Below are 8608 nucleotides of genomic sequence, written 5' to 3' on the forward strand. Positions count from 1 at the left end.
TACAGCATTCTACGTCCAGCAACACCATTACAACATTATTACTGCGGGCGCGAACAGTCCAAGTGTGTTTCGAAATTGAGCTTAAACAGACACGATTCTTCCGTTGGTTACAAAAAATACGAAAAAAAGAAGAAAGAAATTCGAACACCGTTTCGCGCAAAAATAATCGTAGATTCGAGACGAGTGAAGAGGAAGAATAATTGGGAAGCGCCGATTAATCGATCGGTTATATTGGCCCTCGAGTGGAGAAAGAGAGAGGAGGCGAAGGAAAAATAAACGCTCTCACCGGGATCATCAATCTCGGCGCTTGCTTCGCCTTGAAAATTGCGCCCCCGCTACGAGAACGGGGGGGTCCGCGAGATAATTTTTTCGCTCGCGAACGGAGGAGTGTGGCGGACAGAGGGAAGTAACGCCGGTGGCGCGTTTCCATTAGCATCGGTTAAAAGTGCTTTCCATTAGCGTGGACAGGCCACGGGAACAAAAGGGGTTGGTTCGAGTAGGAAAGGCGAGCGAACGAGGATGATGATGCCTGCCTGCCGTGGAGGAGGAGGAGGAGGAAGCGAAGGGATGGAGGGCGAAAGGGCCGATAGATAACGGGGGTTCGGTTCTGGCCTGGCTGGGAGGTTAGGTGTGCGCCGACTCGAAATAATATCGCAGCGCGATGGGCCCTCATCAATCACAGCGCCCCGATGAAAAGGCGCCGTGAAACTGCGCCGTGAATAAGCCAGCCAACTCGGCTCACTCGGATACGCAACTCTCCTCCCTCCCCCTCCAACCCCTTCGGCTATTCCTCGCCCCGAATGCGATTATCCTCTGTGAACGTTTGTCGAATGGGGAAAGAAAAATCTGCGAATAAGAATCCTTCCATCTTCGATGATGGAAGAATCGCTTAAGATGAACACAGTTTCACGATAGGTGAAATAGAGTTTCATTCAGTGGAATAGGATTTAATTGGTTATAGTTGCATCCTTTAAATGATTCTATGTTTTGCAATTGTTTTATATGCTTTGGTAAGTGAAAAGCGTATATATGGAGAATTGATCGATTGCAGAAACAACGAACGAACGAGGAGACTATTAAAAATTAATTTTAACTTTTCCTATTTTTCCACATAACGTCGTTAACGAGGCTCGACGGTAATCGAGACGATGGGAACGCATCGACGAAGAGTTTGCCACGAGGCAAACTCTTCTCGTCTCTCTCTCTCTCTCTCTCCCTTTTGTGTTCTTCCTCTTTGGTTCCTCGTTGCCACCGCTCTTTCCCGGCCTCAGCCTTTTTTCCCTCCCTCGACACACGACACACCTGTCAACACTCCCTTAATACACGGGCCACTTGCCTGTCGCTGAATGGCCCTCGAAATCTTTATTTTGCGGAGGCTTACGCGAGACTTGTAAAACGAGGCCTTCTGACACGGAGAAATCGTCTTCCCGCAGTTTTCCACTCTCCCCTTCCTTTATCCGCGTCGTTTTTCCCTCTCCTCTTTTTCCTTCTTCCGCTGCCATCGTGTCATCTCGACGATCCAACTCGAAGCCAGCAAACGATTCCGCGAATATTTCTCCTCGAATCGATCGAAGAAATTTTGGAAAATTTTCAAGAAATTGTTCGAGGAACAATCGGATCGTTCCAAACGAACGCTCCTCGAACAGAAGCTTTCTCGCGTTTGTGCATCATTAAGTCTCTTTACTCCTTTTCTCTTCCCCGTGTTACCTTATTGTGTACTACCGTTTTCGCGCAACAGTCATCTCGTTATGAGTCAGCGTTGGTTTGACAATGCGTCGTGAACGGACTGAGAATTTCCCTCTGGTTTACAAATAGCAAATAGAAGTTCACGAGACGAATTGTTCGAAGCGCGATACCTTTCACCCTTCGCTCCCCTTCACTCTCTTTGTGCTCGGAGAGATATCCTCGCCGAGTTGCTTAATGTAAACCGTTGTACTGTAGAGAAGTACATTCATTCCAGGTTGAAAGATTCGTCTAGAGAGGAAAAAGAAAAAGGTATCGGCTTGTATAATTAAACTATGCAGCAGCCGCACTTTGTCAACGCTTTGGAGACAAATATCGCTTCAACTAACTAAGCTAAGCTTGCTTCTTTCCGTTTATTCCACCGATTTATCTTGTTTTTCTTTTTTTTTCTTTTTCTTAGTTACTCGATCTTCTTTCTACATTTTCCGCTCGTGCGACAATTGTAAATTATCAAAAAAAAAGCGTATAAAAAAGTTTTTAAATTTGTGTGTATATATATTTATGCTCGAGGACGAGGATTGATAAGAATTGATATAAAATATCGGGGATTATTGATAGTTGTAATTTTATTTTCTACTGAAATTTCGTCTCCATATTTCATCTTGGTTTGGCTTCAGCCTGTTACCTGTCCTATCCGTTTGATACATTGTTGAGATACGAGTAACGATTGCTGTCTCTGAAAGGAGAACAACGAGTTCTTTCGCCAAACGAAGGGAATAGAACTTTGTATTCAACCTTATGGAAATTTGTGGTCGAAAATTGGTCCCGCTTTTTAAATTACGTTGCACGATTTATGAAGATTTATATGGAAATAAAAAAAAAGGATAAATAAAAAGTACGATGCATTGTGTTTGAATAATAACGATTCAGTCGTGCATCATTAAATGCTGACACGGTGGGGACGCTAATTTAAACCTAACCTAACATCAAGGCTTGGGGAAATTGTTACGACTTCCCGTTAGTTTGAAAGGGTGGTTAAAACTGGTTAAATATAATATGGCATCGGGTCACGCGAAATTCGAGTTTACTTCGAAACCTTGGAAACATTCAAATCGTTCGAAGGTTAAATCATTCGGGAATACGATTATCGATGATGCCTCGAAAACTTGCTTCGATCGATATTATTCGAAATTAGACAAGAAATTAAAAGAAGAAGGAGAAGGGAAAGTTTTCCTTCTTCGAAAGAAGTAACTCTAATATTGGAACTCTAGATATTCCCGAACGAAACTCTATAACGTATCGACATATGCTTTCGAACGGCCAACACATATATATATAGCATATATATTTCAACTTGTGTGAATACCTCGGTGTCGCGCTATCCGGAGAATTTTATATCGAATGTGCCAACAACATAGGTGGATATCATTCGTTATCCACCTTGAAACATAACAAGAAACACGTCCATACGTTCATCATCGGACATTCTACGAAATGATATCGAATCTTTAACGTCACGAAGAAACAACTCGCGTTGTAAACACGATTTATCATCGGATTATATAGACGGGAATAATGATCGATCGATATTACAGATACTTTTTCTTTCTTTTTTTTTTCTTTTTCATAGTATTCACAGTAATTCGAGCATACGAGGTCAAATCAAGCACGAAGAAAAATTTGACGACCCGTGACGACACAGCAATTGCTTTTAAATCGTGGTTCGGGGGGATACCTGTTGGAACTTAAACGCGATCTCCTCGTCCAACTACCTCGATATCTGCCTCTCCTCCTTTCATGCATCAACCTCGAATCAAATCAGTTCCATATCCCTGAGAAAACCTCGTTCCTCGGGATTTTACTACGGTTTACTTCTCCATTCGATCTATGTATATATACTTTCGTCTCCAACTTGTTGTGCATTTCTCTCTATTCTACTTCTCCAATAAAGATCGCGAACATGGTTATTATTACAATAACAGGAAAATTAAAACGTCTTATTATGAACGATTTTTATTATGGTATTTTCACTTATCTCGATACTTTTCGATCGATGGATAAAAGTAATTATAGTTTTAAATTAAACCAGGGTGAAACCAGTTCCACCCTGTATGAACGATCTCGGCCTCCTCCCTTAAATCTCGGCCCGAAACGTTCGATTTCCTAGGAAGGAAACGATGTTGATTAAAAAACTTTTCAACCACAATTCTAAACTTGGCTAACGCGGCCTCCTCCCGCCCCGTGTATTTTAAGAACGAGCCTCGAATTTTTGGCGTGCCGTCGAAAGAAGGTGACGCCGGCTAAAATTCTTAAAAGCCGTAGTTGGCAAGTTTTAGCGAGGTAAGGCGCGAGACGCGGGGCGGTGTCTCGCGAATATCAACGTAAAACCGCACCAACCGTCACCCATTTACTCTTTTTTCCCTAAGTTTCCAAACTTTAAACTTTTACGGGAAGAGAAAGAGGGACGACGAGTGCACGAGTTCTTCATCATCTTACTCGCGGTTACACACCTCGACAAACGCGTGGAGAAGTCGGGGCCCCGCCATTAGAAAAATGCCGCCAGTTTCTACTCTACTAAAAATCTCCTCGCAGATCTCTCTCAACCCCGTCCCCCCACGGTTATTGTTTACGCTCTTCGTGGTTGAAACGTGACGCCTGACACGTGCTATTTTCGTGCCCTCGCGTCGAAATTTCGACATCCGTGTACACCTTTCGTTCATTTCTCACAGTGAGAGTAAAAAGAAATGTAAAGATTGAGTGAAATAGACGCGCAAGAAAATGATTGAAGTATATCCATATCTTAATAAATAAAATCTTTTATCCTAATTTATTAAGTTAAAAATCAGTTTAGATTTGGATCAAGAAAGGATGTCTCAAAGAGGCAGACAGGTTTATATTTCACGGTGGAAGAAAAAGGGGAATATGGATGATGGACGTTATTATAATCACGCGTGTCTTATCCGGATTCCCGGCCAAATTAACGCTTAGAGCGGTGTGTTAGAGATGATGCATAATCAAAGACGGAAAAGCGTAACACGCGCAGGATTCGCGTGTGTTACGGGACAGCGTAAATTCATTACTCCACTCTTCGCTTGGTTGGGAACCGTTGAGATTTCGTCGGTGGAAATTCCTGGACCGGGAACTTCTCTTATTGAGGTGGCCGGATTTAATCCCGATATTCAATTCGGCCAATCTGCATGAATCTGCGAGCCCCTGCGAGTGTCTGGGAACTGTTGGTGTCGATCGAGGGCGTTAATGTCAGATACACAGTCGGTATCCCGCATGCCATCCTATCCGATATAACCTGATGAACTTGTTGGAAAATCGTCCACCATTCGTCCTCCTCGGATGGAATAATTCGAGGAGAAATAATTCCCCCAAGATATCGTTGCCTCTTTGTTCGCCGATCTTCTCTTTCGAATTCGAATGGAATATTCGAATTTTGTCCAACGCGAGCAATTCTTTTTTTAATTCAATTGTAAGGGATAATTGTACAATTTTTCGGACAGGGTATCGTCTATTCGAATCCATCTTGAATATTGGAACAGGAGCAAGCAAAATACTAAGAAGCAAAGGAAAAGAGAATGAGGAAATGGAGTTTTCACGGAGGATATTATTGTTTCAATTTTTCATTTATTTTAAAACATCCATTCGTACGGAATAATCGAATATTCCAACTTTTACCTTTGACGGGGGAACGAATGATAAACGAATTTCCGTTTATCGATGAAAATAAGTTTCATCGCCCGCCCCGAAATTGTCGCCTTTGACTCGTTTCGAAAACGACTTCATCCGGTCTGACGGAAAATTATAATGGACGATAGACTTTGATACAATTACACCGACCGAGGGCGGATAATTGAAGCAGGGGGAGGGGGGAGAGAGAGAACCCGTAATCGGATTACGGCTTGAGAGAGAACGGTAATCCCAAGTCTCGAACAATTAAATTTCTTCTTCGTGACTCGTGTGTCTCTTTCTTTCTCTCCCCCTCTCTTTCTCTCTCTGTCTGGCAGATTTCCAAAATATGGCGGACGCAAGGCTGTTCGCTTAGAACGAACGGTATTCGGGTATAAGAACGCGGAGAATGTGGATGATGGTTCACAGGGGAAGCGCAGCGATTCACCGAGATGCTTCAAATTTGCGGAGCAACGTTTCCGCCCTTCCACAGGTATATGGTTACCCTTTTTGCCCCTTTCTCTCTCTCTCTTTCTCTCTTCATCGAGCAACCACCTTCAGTAGTCTTTCCTCGGGAGGAGGAGGAGGAGGAATCGGATAATTCCGGGATAATGGAAGTTTGATGAAACTTGTTCGCTCGAGTCGAGCAAAGGTAATAAGAAAGACGAGAAGAATACGTGAAAAATGTTTTGCAACAATGTTTCTCTCGATGTCGTCGTGTTTTCATTTCCCGCGTCGGCTCTTGTAACCGAGTATCGCTGTACGGGATGATTCGTGAAATTGGACGAGCGTTTCGATCGGAGTTCGAACGAAATTTTCATAAGAGAATGGGAAATGTGTCGCATTTTTCAGCTTGCCGAATATTCTTTTCTCTCTGTGAAAGATATCGAGATATTTCGAATAATACTCTTCTCGTTACGAAGAAATAATTAAGAAATAACTCCAGAAATATTAATAAAATTTTCAGCTCCCTTAGTTAGATCCACATTTCTTCCTTTTACGAATTTTTTTCTTTAATTTTCCACGCAATCAATTAACGATTAACTTCGTACTTCGACTGCACAAACATCCCTTTTACGAATTTTCCTTTCTTAATTTTCCACGCAATCAATTAACGACGCATCCATCGTTCGAACGACACTCACCAAAGATTATGGTAACGTTTTTCCGTCGTATCGTCAGGATTCGGTATCATCGATGATACGCCACGCATGCAGATGCGTCACGGTCGAGCGGATCTCCGGTTTCGAAACTCCGCTTTTCCGCTCCTCCCTCTTTTTTTTCCCCCCAGATACCGAGAGATACCGAATGTCGCCATACGGGAACCTTTGGCCGGAAGTGTTACCGGCCGCGCACGGATTTGCATGATATGATAATTTTTCTCGATATAGCGGGAGGGAAGGGGGGGGAGAAATGACACGGGCCGTCGCCATGCCAGTCATCCCGAATACGTACACGGCCGCACGTATATCGCTATGTGCATACGAGCGTGCGAACGGTGTAACGGGGGCCATAACAGGGGCTGTGCTAACGGGATGATTTTGAAAGTGTAGCGTCTAGTTACATTGCGCTTCGTGCCTCGTTTGCATTTTATTATGGCCGAGCTGCGAATTTAAGTGGTTGGTGGCGCGTTCCCTGGGAAATGAAAAAGATATTTCGGATATTTTATTATGTAAACGATCCTCGATCACTTCTAAGTCGTTGAATAATCAATTCCCTCCCACTGGATTGAACCAGTTGAACGAGTTTCGATGAGACAGGAAAGACGCGGAGGATAATCGCGAATTAACGAAACGAATGATTTCGAGACGAATTTTGAACGATCTTGAAATAACAATTACACGTTCGATGAAAAATAGGGAAAAAATTTCTTCGAATAACGAACAATTTTCCAAGAATCACTCGCGCGTAGATGGATACGCGACGTATTATTTTTTGCGTCACGAGCCGTGTAGTTTAGAATTCGTATCAAAAAAAAAAAAAAGGAAAAAAGAAAAACAGATATAATCCGTTCCAAGTTGAAACAGATGGACAACGAATTTCCATATTTCCTCGCAGAATTCGCGAGAGAATAAAATATATTTATCCGCGCAAAGAATATTCGCGATACTCGCCCGCCCCTCCTTCACCCAATTTAGGCAAATTGACGTGCACTCGACGAATCGTTACAGCAATTTGCATCCTCCCCTCCCACGCGAGGAGCGTCTTCTTACGCGAGCGGAGCCAGCCAACGCATCTCGTTACGCTACCATTAAGCTCACGTGCAACGAGCAAACAAACGGTTCGCGAGAGATCTCGTTAATCTTACGGTAACAAAGCCGTACAAGCATCCTGATGTCGAGGAGGAACGGAAGTCGTCCCTATATATTTTAAGGTCGAGGAGGGATAGCGGGGAACGAACGAAACACAAAGATTGTTTCGCGCGAGGAGACGTAATGGAATATATACAGGGAGAGAGAGAGATTCTAGAGCTCTCGTTTCACTCTGAGAGAGGAGAGAGAGAGAAATTCTAGAGCTCTCGTTTCACTTTGAGAGAAAAGAGAGAGAGATAAGAAGAAGAGAGAGAGAGCTCTCATTTCACTCTGAGAGAAAAAAGAAAAAGAGAGAGAGAGAGAGAGAGGGAGAGGAGAAAATAATAATAATAAAAAAAAGATAGGGCATGATATTTCTCGAATATCGCGGGGAATTGTTACGAAGCGATAATAAACACACCACCATCCCCGCGATATTTATTTCAAAAACGTAATTTACGGGAGACAAACGCTATTCATTTCTTCCGTAAAATATTGTTTTTCGTGTAAGAGAGACGCGAAAGTGGAATTGAGAATTGCTTTTGTTTTTCGAGAAGGGAATGGAAGAATCGGTGAGATCGCGTTGCGACGTTAATTTTTAGAGAGGGGATTATTGATCGAAGTTTGTGAAAAGAGTCAAATAGTTACCGAGGCGGTTATTGAATTAGGGTTAATTTTACTTGGGACAACGTGTTATCTTGTGTAACGTGTTATCTTTGGCGGTTAATTAATCATCGATCGGACAAAGAAGAGGGTATCGCGATAAATCGGTCATCGCTATATCACGACGATATAATCGTCTATGCGATCAAAACTTTTCTCCTAATTATCCATTGTTCCATGTATCTAAGAAACATGGTGTTATCGATCTATCTAGCTATATATACGTTTCAATGGACCGAAAAACTCTCCCCGTCTGTTACGATTCGAAGTTTCACGGTGGCAAGGGACGCGCGCGG

This window comes from Apis mellifera, linkage group LG9 (assembly GCF_003254395.2).
Source record: "Apis mellifera strain DH4 linkage group LG9, Amel_HAv3.1, whole genome shotgun sequence".
NCBI classification, from domain to species: Eukaryota; Metazoa; Arthropoda; class Insecta; order Hymenoptera; family Apidae; genus Apis; species Apis mellifera.